The sequence below is a fragment of the Scyliorhinus canicula genome, chromosome 7, assembly GCF_902713615.1.
Source record: "Scyliorhinus canicula chromosome 7, sScyCan1.1, whole genome shotgun sequence".
In the NCBI taxonomy this organism is placed as follows: domain Eukaryota; kingdom Metazoa; phylum Chordata; class Chondrichthyes; order Carcharhiniformes; family Scyliorhinidae; genus Scyliorhinus; species Scyliorhinus canicula.
In genome coordinates this window covers 189,098,727-189,113,417 of record NC_052152.1, presented here as the reverse complement: position 1 = coordinate 189,113,417, position 14,691 = coordinate 189,098,727, and positions in this window count along the sequence as shown.

Sequence of the window (14,691 nt, the reverse complement as noted above, 5' to 3'; positions counted from 1 at the left end):
TGGTATGGAGGGCATTAGCTATGAGGAGCAGTTGAATAAACTTGGTTTGTTCTCACTGGAACAACAGAGGTTGAGGAGCGACCTGATAGAGGTCTACAAAATTATGAGGGGCATAACAGAGTGGATAGTCAGAGGCTTTTTCCCAGGGTAGAGGGGTCAACTACTAGGGGGCATAGGTTTAAGGTGCGAGGGGCAAGGTTTAGAGGAGATGTACGAGGCAAGTTTTTTACACAGAGGGTAGTGGGTGCCTGGAACTCGCTGCCAGAGGAGGCGGTGGAAGCAGGGATAATAGTGACATTTAAGGGGCATCTTGATAAATACATGAATCGGATGGGAATAGAGGGATACGGACCCAGGAAGTGTAGAAGATTGTAGTTTAGTAGGGCAGCATGGTCGGCACGGGATTGGAGGGCCGAAAGGCCTTTTCCTGTACTGTACTTTTCTTTGTTCTTTGTTCTATTAGCACTGTGTATTTTTTACATTGTCAATTTCAGATTCATGTTCCATGACGGCCAACATTGTCTTCACCTCAAGGCCCAGAGTTTGTGTTCTTGGCCTCCAGTTTAAGCACCCCACCCATGACCTGTGTCTCAGGCTGAACCAAACTTTTCATAAACTTGGCATCCTATTCAACTGTGAGCCAAGTTTCCTTTTTTAAATTAATTTAGAGTACCCAATTCATTTTTCCCAATTAAGGGGCAATTTAGCGTGGCTAACTCACCTATCCGGTATACCTTTGGGGTTGTGGGGGTGAGACCCATATAGACACGGGGAGAATGTGCAAACTCAACACGGGCAGTGACCCGGGGCCAGGATTGAACCCGGGTACTCAGCGTCTTGAGGCAGAAGTGCTAACCACTGCACAACTGTGCTGCCCCATGAACCAAATTTCTAACCTTCTGCCCTCCCCATCATGTGGACAGCATCTCTGTTTGTCTCTGGTTCTCCCTTAGCTCATTAACCACTGAAGGTCTGACCCTGACATTGTCACCATATGACTTCAATGCTCTGGCCTCCAATCTGCCACTCCCTGTAATCATAGCTCTGCTGTCCATATCCTATCCTACACCGCATCAGAACTCAATGTCGGTCCCTCTATTTTGAAATTCCTGTCCTAATGTTTAAATGCGTGCATGTCCTTGCTGCTCCCCACCATTGGAACCTCCTCTAATGTTACAGTTTTCCACCTCCATCCCCTTAAACCTTCTGTTCTTTTCACTCTGACCTTTTGTGCTTCCTGTCACTTCACGCCATTTCCTGGCAATGGTAGTGCAGTGGTCTTGCATAGTGGATTTGCAGTTCAGCGACTCGGGATAACGCTCGGGAGATCTGGGTTCAAATCCCATCACGGCAGATAGTGAAATCTGAATCCAATAAAGCAGGTTGGGGGAATTAGGTCAAGTGGTAGAGCGCTTGCTTAGCATGTGAGAGGTAGTGGGATCGATGCCCGTGTTCTCCACTTCATTTTCTTTACTCAGAGAGTAGTAGGGGCGTGGAACGCCCTGCCTGCAATAGTAGTAGACTCGCCAACTTTAAGGGCATTTAAGTGGTCACTGGATAGACATATGGATGAAAATGGAATAGTGTAGGTCAGATAGGCTTCAGATGGTTTCACAGGTCGGCGCAACATCGAGGGCCGAAGGGCCCGTACTGCGCTGTAGTGTTCTATGTTCTATGTTCTATGTTATGACAAGAAGCCAAATAATACCTCAGTTCAATTTGTGCCAATGATGGGGCAGATATGTACCTGCGCCAAGATCAGGATGTAGTCGGATGAAAGAGAGAGTGGAGATTGCCTTCTGGTGAGAATCTTCACTGTGTTACACTGTGTTCTGTGAATAGTATGCCATTTCAGAAATAAATGAGGTATGACCCTGGGAATGACCAAAGATACAAGCAGAAAGATTCTAAAGTATGGGAAGATTTAAAAATTTGTCAAGGCTGTCCTGAACACTCTCAAATTATCAGTCTGAAACCTGTACAATGCAAAATGTTGACCTGTGATCTTTCCGCAATCCCATGAATGCAGCCTGTTGATATTCTAGATACCTAACCGGTCTAGGTGTGGTTGTACTTTGATTAAACTTTCTCTTTAAATGTTATGCCGATCAAATTTAAAGGCTTAAGGAAAACCAGATTATTTTTCAGATGCTCAAATTCCTTCATGCACAATATACCTTTCTTAGAATCCCTACAGTGTAGAGGGAGGCCATTTGGCCCATCGAGTCTACACTGACCCGCTGAAAGAGAATCCTACATAGGCCCACTCCTCTGCCCTATCCCCGTGAGGAATGCGCTAAAGCAGCACGCATTGACCAGGCAAGTAGAAATCAAAGATGATGGGTGGGATCCTTTGTCCCGCCAGCCAGCCAATGGGATTTCCCATTGTTGGCACCCCCAGGCTGTCGGGAAATCCGCGGGTGTGAGTGCTCTGCCAGTGTGACGGAGGATCCCGCCAATGGAGAATCCAGCCCTATGTTTATTTACGATATTACACTCTCCACTACCCGAAGGGTCTCCCTCCTCAACCTGCTCTCAGATTGGGGTTTTTATACTAGGGGTCTGATTTCCGCAGTTAAGGGGGAAATCCTTCCCCCTCTTAACATGGTGGGGGAGAGCCCATATTCAGAGTAGGTCACCCAGAATCTAATTGTCCTGCTACCTGTTCCTCCTTGAGGGTTATAACACCGCTTAACCCCAGTTAATCTACATATGTTTGGACACTAGGGGGCAGTTCAGCATGGTGAATCCACATAACCTGCACATCTTTGGACTGTGGGAGGAAACTGGAGCACCCGGAAGAAACCCACACAGACATGGGGAAGATGGGCAAACTTCACACAGACACCCAAGGCTAGAATTGAACCCAGGTCACTGGCACAATGAGGCGGCAGTGCTAGCCACTGTACCAACATGCCCACCCTTATTGGAGGCCATTCGTCCCTTAGAATCTGCACCGAACCTCTGAAACAGTACCCTACGCGGCACTCTCCCCAGCCCAATCCCCGCATCTCCACCCAACCTGCACACCCCCAGACACTAAGGGGAAATTTAGCATGGCCAATCCACCTATCCTGCACATCTTTGGACTGCGGGAGGAAACCGGAGCACTCGGAGGAAACCCGAGTAGGTGCACAGTTAAATCCCAAAATAACTGCAATTGTCCGTTACAATGGGGTGTTCAGCCGTAGGTTTTGGCAGTTTAAGTTAAACAAGTAACTTGCTATTAAAAACATCCTGGTTTTGGTGTAACTCCAGCGCTAAAATGCAAGCTTAATACTGCAGGGTTTCTCAGTTCCTTTGGAATCAGTAATCATGCTTTGCCGTTCACTCTCTTAATGCTGAGACTGAGCACACTCAGTTGTGTCAGTTCTAGTGTTAATGCTTCTATGGGGAATGTTGCAAGGTATGGGCGGCAGAATGAGAACATATCAACAAATTGAAAGGATTGGCAAATTAAAAATAAATTTCCAATTATTCAGCAATTTAGGGAGAAACAAAACAAGGAATCAAGGATGCAGTCTCATCTCTGAACTATTTTATTTGTATGTGACAACAGCAGCAATCCGAGCATGGACACATGCCAGCTGTGATAGTCAAAGAAATGTCTGAGAATTAATATTGTTTGCATACTTTGCCACATAGGCACTAATTTGGCATTTAGTTTTGACTTATATCTCAAACGTTAAGTGCCAGGGATAAACTGTTAAAATAAATAAATGTTATTTTTTAAAAACAGTTTTCAAACACAAATTATGAAATGATTGAGTATTTTTGAAAAATGTGTGGAGATATTTATGAAGCTTTTAGCTTCAAGGGTGGCACAGTGGTTAGCACTACTGCCTCACAGCACATGGGACACAGGTTCGATTCCCGGCTTGGGTCATTGTCTGTGTGGAGTCTGCACGTTCTCCCCTTGTCTGCGTGGGTTTCCTCCGGGTGCACCGGTTTCCTCCCACAAGTCCTGAAAGAGGTGCTTGTTAGTTGAATTGGACATTATGAATTCTCCCTCAGTGTACCCGAACAGGCGCCGGAATGTGGTGACCAGGGGCTTTTCACAGTAACTTCATTGCAGTGTTAATGTAAGCCTACTTGTGACGCTAATGAAGATTATTATTATTATCATTATTAAGTCTCTGTCCCCAGGGTATTTTTTGGAAATATTTCACTTTTTGTTATATTCAATTTGTAGCCTGAGAAGGTTCCAAATTTTTCCAATATATTTATAATCAGATCCATACATTTCAGTGGGTTAGATATATCTAATAATAAATCATCAGCATAAAGCAAAATTCTATGTTCTCTGCTCCCTCTAACAACTCCTGACCATTCGCAACAGTCGCAGAGTGCAATAGCCAGAGGTTCTATTGCAAATGCAAAGAGGAGTGGGTATAACGGGTAACCCTGACTCGTACCCCTAAATAGTCGGGAATATGCCAAGCTAATCGAATTAGTCTTAACACTAGCTATAGGAGCCGCATACACCAACCTAACCCATGGGTTAAATGTTGGCCCAAATCCAGACTTACCCAAAACCTCCAGCAAATGACTCCACTCAACCCTATCAAAAGCTTTCTCTGCATCCATACCCACCACAATCTCCAACATCCTACACTTAGACGATGCCATAATATATATTCTTTTCAAATAAATTTAGAGTCCCCAATTAATTTTTTCCAATTAAGGGCCAATCCACATTATCTGCATATCTTTGGGTTGTGAGGGCGAAACCCACGCAAACATGGGGAGAATGTGCAAACTCCACACAGACAGTGACCCAGAGCCGGGATCAAACCTGGGACCTCGGCGCTGTGAGGCAACAGGGCTAACCCACTGCGCCACCGTGCTGCCTGCCATAATAACATTTAATAGGCATTTGATATTATTAGACAACTCCCTTCCTCTCACAAAAACTGTCTGTTCTTCCAGCACCACACGCGGCCCCACTCCCATTTACCCTGGGGAAGTTGACAGAAAATTTGGTGATGGCATCTTCTTTAAAAATCTGGAGCCAGTTGAGACGGCACTTTGGCTTGGGAATGTCGGTGCTTTATTTATGGAAACCACCGATTCACCCCGTCAAGTTTAAAGTGTGGCAATATTGGGGGGGGGGGGGGGGGGGGGCACTGAGACAGGTGAAAGACTTGTTCTTAAAAGTAGGTTTTCGAGCTTTGAAGAACTGAGGAAGAAACACAAATGGCAGAGGGAGGAGAATTTAAATATCTTCAATTAAAAAATTTGGTGAAAAACGAGTTGTCCTCTTTCCCTCAACTACCAGATGATAACATGCTTGATAGGTTGCTCTTTCCAGATGAATTTGGGGGATGGGAGAATTACTAACATTTAGAGCTGGCTGATGGACACATAGAAAGCACCGACTGAGGAGATAAAACAAAAGTGGGAGGAAAAGCTGGAATGGGAGGTATGGAGTGCAATTATGCATCGGGTCAGTGCTACATCTTCATGTGCTATGATGACCTTAATACAATTCAAGGTAGTACATAGGGCCCATCTGACACAAGAATGAATGAATAGATTGTTCACAGAGGGAGAAGGTAAATATGAGGAAAGAAAGGAGTAAAGGAAGACCAGCTAACCATGTCCACATGTTCTGGTCATGCCCACGATTAGTGGGCTTCTGGGTCTCGGTGTTTAAAACACTGACAAAACTGTGGAGGTGGCAATATTAAGGTGACCTCGAGGCAATTTTTGGAATGTCAGAAGTACCAGGACTAAAGGAAGGGAAAGGGACCAAATGAGGGGTCTGGACACAATGGGAGCTGTTCTAGTCTCTTTGTTGCCAGTGGGTGGGGGTTGGGGGGGGGGGGGGGGGGGTCGGGGAGGTGGGAAGAGGGGAAAGGTTGAATGGAAATAAGGCGGAAATATCTCAAATTAGGAGAATTTAATTTTTTATTTTGTTATTAAATTAATGATTGTTTGTATGTTGTTATGTATCTTCTGATTTGGATAAAAATTATATATTTAAAAAACACTTTCTGATATATTCAAGGAAAACATTAGTACAAAAGTTACAGCTCTGATATTGTGGAGCAGACACCATTATTGAAGTTAAGGTTAGCAATATTGTATGACCTCACCGAGGGTTAATAGACCATCTTTAAAACAAGCTCTTATATTACAAGTATACTCAGGACTATATGTGCAATAGATCAATAAAGATTAAAATAAATTGCTTTTATTGAGACTTGAATATAATGGAACTGGTTGTTCAAGTTTTGACTGACATCCTGTCCTGTGGGAACCTGTGTCTTGTCCTGTGGGAACTGTACATCTTACCTGTGGGAACCATGTGTCATGTCCTGCGGGAACAGTATATTTGTTATACACACTGAATAAGTGAAAAAGAAATCTCAACATTAAAAGCAAAATACTAGGGCGACACGTGGCGCAGTGGTTAGCATTGGGACTGCGACGCAGACGACCCGGGTTCGAATCCCAGCTCTGGGTCACTGTCTGTGTGGAGTTTGCACATTCTCCCAATGTCTGCGTGGGTTTCACCCCCACAACCCAAAGATGTGCAGGTTAGGTGGATTGGCCATGCTAAATTGCCCCTTAATTTGAAAAAAGAAAATTGGGTACTCTAAATTTATTTTAAAAAAGCAAAATACTGTGGATGCTGGAAATCTGAAATAGAAACAAAAATTGTTGGAAGTATTCCGCAGGTCTGGCATCTGTGGAGAGAAGCATGTCGAGATGACCTTTTAATATAACATTACAGGTTGGGATGACCTTTCATTCAGACTGATGTAAGGTCATCTTGACCTGTAATGTCATCTGATGGCTACTGTGTAGAATCTTATATCTGGAAATCTACAGTTTGGAAATAATTCTTTACAACTCCTCCATTTTAAAGATAATGGGCTGGATTCTCCGTGACATCATGCCAAAATCGTGAAACACGATTGGCCGGAGAATTGGCTCCGCTACCGAAATCGGGATTGACGCTGGTTTCCCGCCGATTTGGAATTCTCCGCAGCCCCCAACTCGACGAAATCGCGGCCCCCGCCTCGTGGGCCGGAAGTACAGTTTGCATCTCATTATCAGCCCTGATGACCAATTCTCTGGGCTCCCAGCGATTCTGCGCCCCGGATGGGCCGATATGGGAGCCCGCAGTTCCCCGCACGCCAACTCCAACCTCCTCTCGCAGCTGCCTCAGCCAGCACGCCGGCTTCACGATTTTTTATAGGTGGTTAGAAACACTCCGTTGGGAAATCAGCCCAACCGGGGCGCAGAATCGCTGAGTGTTTCTAACCACCTGTAGAAAATTGTGAAGCCGTCTTGCTGGCTTAGGTGGCTGCTAGAGGAGGTAGGAATTGCCGTGGGGGCACTGCGGGCCCCCGTATTGGACACTGGCTGTGCATTCTGCGGGGTGGGGTGGGGCCCTGCCAGAGCCACGGGAGGGGCGGGGAAGGGAGGGGAACACGCTGAGCAGCCAGGGACCCCCTGACATGACAGGGTGGTGCCAACGCACCAAACCCCATTATGGCGGCCATCTCGTTGGCCACCTCCCCCCCCAGTGCCTGGCTGGACGCTGAGAAAATGGCTGTATGGATTGGTGTCGCCCTCTTCCCTGGCCACCCCACTCAACCGGCAACACCCACCGGGGGACCACCCAGGGTCACACCGATGGCAGCCCCCAGTGAGGGAAGTACCATCAAACGGTGGCCCTGGCAGCAGGGACGGGCACCAGGATTGGGGCACCTAAAGGTAAACAGTATCATAGAGAGCTGGGTTCCTTCACTGGCGAGTTAATAAATGACAAATGTTACGATCCTAGTTGATGTTATAACTGGATTGTAAAATTCCAGAATGGAACCCTGGCTCAAAAGACCGTAATGTAAGAGTCCTTCCTATCTTTCATTTGTTCCCATTTCATTTATTTTAATTTATTATTTTGATCCCTGCACCCATAATCAGAATGAGTCTTTAAGCAGAAGACTCAAAGTTGAAACAGTCTACTTGCCAGGACACGGTGCTCCCGGGTTTTGTAATTTGGAAGGAAGAAACCTGATTCTTCGGCTCTTAGGAACCAGGTTTGGAGGGAGTCAGTCTGATTGGTTAACTGGCAACTGGTGGGTTAACCAAGGACAAAGTTCTGCTTGACAATGGCCAGTGATTAGTTCCTGCATGATGCTTTCTGAGAGAACTTGGCAGACGTGTTTAGACCTCGGAAGTGAAAGAAATGCTCTCTCTCTCCTTCTTGCTGGCGTGAAAGAACTGCTCTATTGTTCTGCAAGCAGAGGGTGCCTGGCACATCCTTTGCTCCATACCTGAAATTATGCTGAGTCTGCAGATAAGGTAGATAACCTTGCCAGAGAAAACCATCTCAAGCCTAGAAGGAAGAAGTACCAAAACGAAAGCCTGAACTCAGAAAGATATTGACTGGAAGTTATCCCAATGCATCGAAGATCCTTATCCTTTTATTTTATTTATTTTTCCTTTCCCTTTCCACCACCCTTTCCCCTCTGTGTTGTTTGTGTGTGTGTAGAGAGAGACAGTGGGGTGAGTTAGGAAGGGAGGATTGGGAAAAGGGTATTAGACATTGATGGAACCATCAGTTCACCAGACACGTGTTTCCGATATGAATCTAGGCTTTAATCGACTTACTTCAGAGCCAGCCTGTTACCCGTTGATGAACTCTTAGTGAACTCAGGCTGACTCTGGACAAGGGTATTTATACAGCAGCACTAGGGGGAGGAGTCGTGGGCGGAGCCAAGGGTGGAGCCCAATACAAATTCCTGAGTACTCCCAGAGCTACTCCCCCTAGTGGTAGGATAGTGCTACTGCGCTTACAAAGACAGTGTGAATTCTCATATATATATATATATATTACATTCACCACGTTCACCCCCTGCAAAACAAATCAAGTCCGGCAGGGGTGGTGGCTTACAACGTCAGTCTGTCCGGTGGTCGAATTGTCCGCGGTGATCTGCGGAGCACCGGGGTTGCAGCCTCTTGCGGTGGCTGGATGGGTGTTGTGTGCTGGAGTACGATTTCAGATGCCAGAGAGGGTTGTATCCAAGCTTCATACTCTCCTGGTTCGACTGGGGGCGCTAGGGGCTGGCTGGCGCAGGTGCGCGGAACTGGTGGAGCAAGCTCGTGGGCTCGGGAGCGCGAGGGGGCGGCAGCATGGGGTGTAGGGTGAGGGGTCCTTCTGTGGGGGTAGAGGGGGCGCTGGATGCGGCGGGTGCCAGATCCGGGAGGGATACGGTGTCCTGACGGCCGTCAGGGAACTCGACGAATGCGTACTGGGGGTTGGAGTGGAGCAGGCGCACCTTTTCAACAAGGGGGTCGGTTTTGTGTGCCCTGACGTGTTTCCTCAGCAGTACGGGGCCCGGCGTCCTCAGCCATGCTGATAGTGACAGTGCCCGTGGTAGTGCCCCTGGAAAAAAATTAAGAGCCTCTCGTGAGGGTTCTGATTGGTCACCGTGCACAAAAGGGACCTAATAGCGTGGAGCGCGTCTGGGAGGACCTCTTGCCACTGGGAGACTTGGAGCTTTCTAGTCCGGAGGGTCAGTAGGACGGTCTTCCAGACCGTCGCGTTCTCCTTTTCCACCTGCCCATTTCCCCTGGGGTTGTAGCTGGTAGTCCTGCTCAAGGCAATGCCCTTGTTGAGCAGGTACTGACGCAGCTCGTCGCTCATGAAGGACGAACCCCGGTCGCTGTGTACGTAGCTGGGGAATCCAAACAGGGTGAAGATGCTATGCATGGCCCTAATGACTGTGTGGGAAGTCATGTCAGGGCACGGGATAGCGAATGGGAAACGGGAGAACTCGTCTACGACGTTTAAAAAGTAAATGTTCTTGTTAGTTGAGGGGAGTGGCCCTTTGAAATCAATCGCGAGGCGTTCAAAGGGCCTAGAAGCCTTGACCAGGTGGGCCCTGTCTGGTCTATAGAAGTGCGGTTTGCACTCCGCACAGATCGGGCAGTCCCTGGTGACCGCTTTTACCTCCTCGTTGGAGAAAGGCAGGTTTCGGGCCCTGATGTAGTGGGCGAGCTGGGTGACCCCCGGGTGGCAGAGGTCATTGTGGATGACTTTTAATCGGTCGCGCATGTCCCGCGGGAGCATCCGGAAGCTCATTGAGCTTCCCGGGTCGATATTTAATATCGTAATTGTAGGGGGAGAGTTCGATCCTCCACCTCAGAATTTTGTCGTTTTTAAATTTGCCCCTTTGCGAGTTGTCGAACATGAAGGCAACCGATCTTTGGTCGGTGATGAGGATGAACCTCCTACCTGTGAGGTAGTGCCTCCAGTAACAGATAGCCTCCACAATGACTTGTGCTTCTTTCTCGACTGAGGAGTATCGGAGTTCTGAAGTAGAGAGGGTACGGGAGAAAAATGCGACTGGTCTTCCTGCCTGATTTAAAATGGCTGCAAGAGCGACCTCTGAGGCGTCGCTCTCTACCTGAAATGGAGTGGATTCATCTACCGCCCGCATGACCGCTTTGGCGATGTCCTCCATGATGCCGTCGAAGGCCTGGCATGCCTCAGCTGACAGGGGAAATCGTGTGGCCCGAAAGAGTTTGTCCGTATATTGAGGGACCCACTGGGCGTAGTAGAAAAAGAAACCCAAGCACCGTTTGAGGGCCTTGGGGCAATGGGGGAGGGGGAGTTCTAAGAGGGGGCGTATACGGTCCGGGTCTGGGCCCAGGAGTCCGTTTTCCACGACATAGCCGAGGATGGCTAGTCTGGTTGTGTGGAAAACGCATTCTCCTTGTTGTACGCGAGATTCAGTTTCTGTGCCGTCTGGAGAAAACGGTGGAGGTTGGCGTCGTGGTCCTACTGGTCATAGCCGCAGATGGTGACGTTGTCTAAGTACGGAAACATGGCCCGCAGCCCGTACTGGTCTACCATTCGGTCCATTGCTCGTTGGAACACTGAGACCCCATTAGTGACACCGAAAGGGACCCGGAGGAAATGGAAGAGGCGGCCATCGGCCTCGAACGTCGTGTAGTGGCGGTCCTCCGGACCTCTGCCATCAAGTTTCGTAGATTCTTTGGTCGTGATTGGTCCAGGGTAGGGCAGCACGGTGGCCTAGTGGTTAGCACAACCGCCTCACGGCGCTGAGGTCCCAGGTTCGATCCCGGCTCTGGGTCACTGTCCGTGTGGAGTTTGCACATTCTCCCGTGTCTGCGTGGGTTTCACCCCCACAACCCAAAAATGTGCAGGATAGGTTGATTGGCCACGCTAAATTGCCCCTTAATTGGAAAAAATAATTGGGTAATCTAAAAGAAATTTTTTTAAAAAGTGATTGGTCCAGGGTGACCGCGCTGAGTTGCGGGTAGTTGGTGGCTCGATCTGCTGTGCTAGAGTGGCCCCATGATGACTGCCCTCTGAGTTCATAGTCGAATTCTTCCACAGAGTTGTCCGAGCGCGGAGATGCCGATCAGGCCCGTGGATCGCACGTGGCGGGCGGTGAGGAAGATGGTGTCCAGGATGGCGGCCCCCATGAGTCGCACGTTGCTGGCCGCACGGTGGAGGTTTTCCAAGATGGCGGCCCCTATGGATTGCACGTGGTTGGAGGGGGCGGAGTTGGGGCATAGGCTGCAGCGTTTCAGGCCCCGCGGGCCTGCGAGTGAGGGGAGCGATTACTTCGAGTAGCTGGGGAGCTGGAAGCTGGGGCCCTTTTAGCGAGGCACACTCTTGCGTAATGGCCTTTTCGCCCGCAGCTGCTGCAGGTCGCGTTGCGGGCCGGGCAGTGCTGCCGCGGGTGCTGGTTCTGGCCACAGAATTGGTAGGCTGGAGCAGCATAGTGGCTGCCTGGAGCAGCATAATGGCTGGCTGGGGCAGCATGGTGGCTGGGCGGCCGCGTAGCACAGGCCTGGGGGAGTCGCTGGTCTGGAGCCCATGATTGGGTCACGGGGTCCGCCGGGAACGAGTTAAGGCTGCGGAAGGGGACCTCCATCATGGTAGCAGCTTCCACAGTCATTTCTAAGTCCTGGGCCCCCTTTTCCAGCAGTCGTTGGCGCACATAGTTAGACCTGAGGCCCGCTACAAAAACATTGCGTACATCAAGTTCCCTGTGTTCAGCCGCGGTAACCGCTTGATAATTACAGTCATTGGACAAATTATTGTGTTCCCGTAGAAATTCGGCGACTGATTCTGTAGGCCGCTGGCGGTGAGTCGTGAACACATGGCGAGCGTAAATTTCATTAATAGGCCTTACATACATTTTATCGAGAACTGCTAGCGTCGCAGTATATGAACTGGCCGTGTTTAGTTGCGTAGAGATTCTGTGGCTCACCCTCGCATGCAGTAGACTTAGCTTCTGATCCTCTGTCATTTCGGCTGTGCTCGCTTCTGTCAGGTAGGCCTTGAAGCACCGGATCCAGTGGGAGAAGATTTCTTTAGCCTCTGCATCCTGTGGGTCGAGTTCCAGGCGACCAGGCTTGAGGGCCGATTCCATAATCGATCTTTACTGTTCTTAAGTCAATTAAATTGATGGAACCATCAATTCATCAGACACGTGTTTCCGATATGAATCTAGGCTTTAGTCGACTTACTTCAGAGCCAGCCTGTTACCCGTTAATGAACTCTTAGTGAACTCAGGCTGACTCTGGACAAGGGTATTTATACAGCAGCACTAGGGGGATGAGTCGTGGACGGAGCCAAGGGTGGAGCCCAGTACAAGTTCCTGAGTACTCCCAGAGCTACTCCCCCTAGTGGTAGGATAGCGCTACTGCGCTTACAAAGACAGTGTGAATTATCATATATATATATATATTACATGCACCACAGACATGTTATATTTTCTGTTTGTTCAATACTGTACATAATTAAATGTAATAACAATCTTTATTATTGTCGCAAGTAGGGCAGCACGGTGGCGTAGTGGTTAGCACTGCTGCCTCATGGCGCCAAGGTCCCAGATTCGATCCCGGCTCTGGGTCACTGTCCGTGTAGAGTTTTCCACATTCTCCCCGTGTCTGAGTGGTTTCACCCCCACAACCCAAAGATGTGCAGGATAGGTTGATTGCCCACGCTAAATTGCCCCTTAATTGTAAAAAAATAATTGGGTACTTTAAAATCATAAAAAAAGATAATTGTCACAAATAGGCTTACATTAACACGGCAACGAAGTTACTGTGACAATCCCCTAGTCGCCACATTCCAGCGCCTGTTCGGGTACACTGAGGGAGAATTCAGAATGTCTAAATTACCTAACAGCACATCTTTCAGGACTTGTGGGAGGAAACCGGAGCATCCGCAGGAAACCCACGCAGACACGAGGAGAACACGCAGATTCCACACAGACAGTGACCCAAGCCGGGAATCGAGCCTGGTGCTGTGAAGCGACTGTGCTAACCACTGTGTTACCATGCCACCCATAATGTTACTTGTGTTTTAATGATACAAACCCAGTGACTGTAGTTTATCAGGCTCAACCAAAGACCTCGGGTATTATAAATAAAATCTAATTTCACCTGTGATGCGACTCTGGTTCAAGTAGGGCTGGAAGTGACCCAGCACAGGGTGTCATACAGTAACTTATATTTTTTCTTATAAAATGTGGAGGAACAGAGTCACAGAACCGCTAGTTTAAACAACAAGTAAAAACATTTATTAAACGTTAAAAGTTGTGTTATTGTGCAATATTTCTTTACTCCTCCCTTAGCTTCACAAGTACACACAGATTTAAAGATGAACATGTATTACAAAGTTCATTGTAAGCTACAATTGTTTCATTAGCACAAAGTCCACACAAGATGACTGTGTACTCTCTCCACTTTGAAAACCAAGTGACTGTGGGTGTCTCCTCAGAATCCCCCAGATGATTGTCATGTGAAAGTCTCCAAACTACACTCCCAAAAACACGGTTTAAAATCTTCTCTCATAATTATACTTTCCCTTTATGGTTTGCATTCCGTAATTCAGATCAGGTTTTCCAAATTACACTTTAAAAAAATGCTTCCACTCCACTTTTAACATCGAATCCAGTCCAGAATTGTACACCAACCCCTTTTAGGATTTCTTGGTCTTGACGGCTGTACAAGCTGGTCACAATTGCTTTAACTCTCATATCCCAGACTGTATAAAAATTACATCATATGGTTCATCTACCTCTAAAGTCTATTGTCCCACTTTAAATCTAGTTACTGCAATTGTCTCTTTAACTGAGCATACTTTGCTTACTCTTCTTTGAATTGCTCTCAACAAAATCTTGGTCTCAGTTCTCTTAGCTTTAGGTGTCTTAAATGTTCTTTCTGTTGCAATTCGCTAGTTTTCAGGACTGTAACATGTATTTCAGGAAGCCTGTGTCTTTGTAGCTCCCTGTCCTGTCCAGTCTTTCTTCTGGCAGAGTTGAGAGATGTTCCCTCATTGAGATGCTGCTTCCTGTCATCAAATTAACTAAACTAAATCTTAAAAGCTTCTCTACATTACAAGGCGGCAGTTGCTAAGCAATGGCCACATGCCTATTTATTCTTCATGCTGTAGCTCTCTCTAAGTACAACAGAAACACAGCTAGAACTTAACCATCCCCCACACGTACAAACACCTTTGTCCAACATGAATCTAATTCTAGGTTTTATCCGTCCAGGCACAGAAACATTAAATTAAACCCAATTAAAACTATACTTTATTTCTGAAGTTTACCAATGCAAATATAAATCCCTTAAAACTACCTTTGTATTCCTAACACAACTGGAGTTTAATATGAATACATTAAA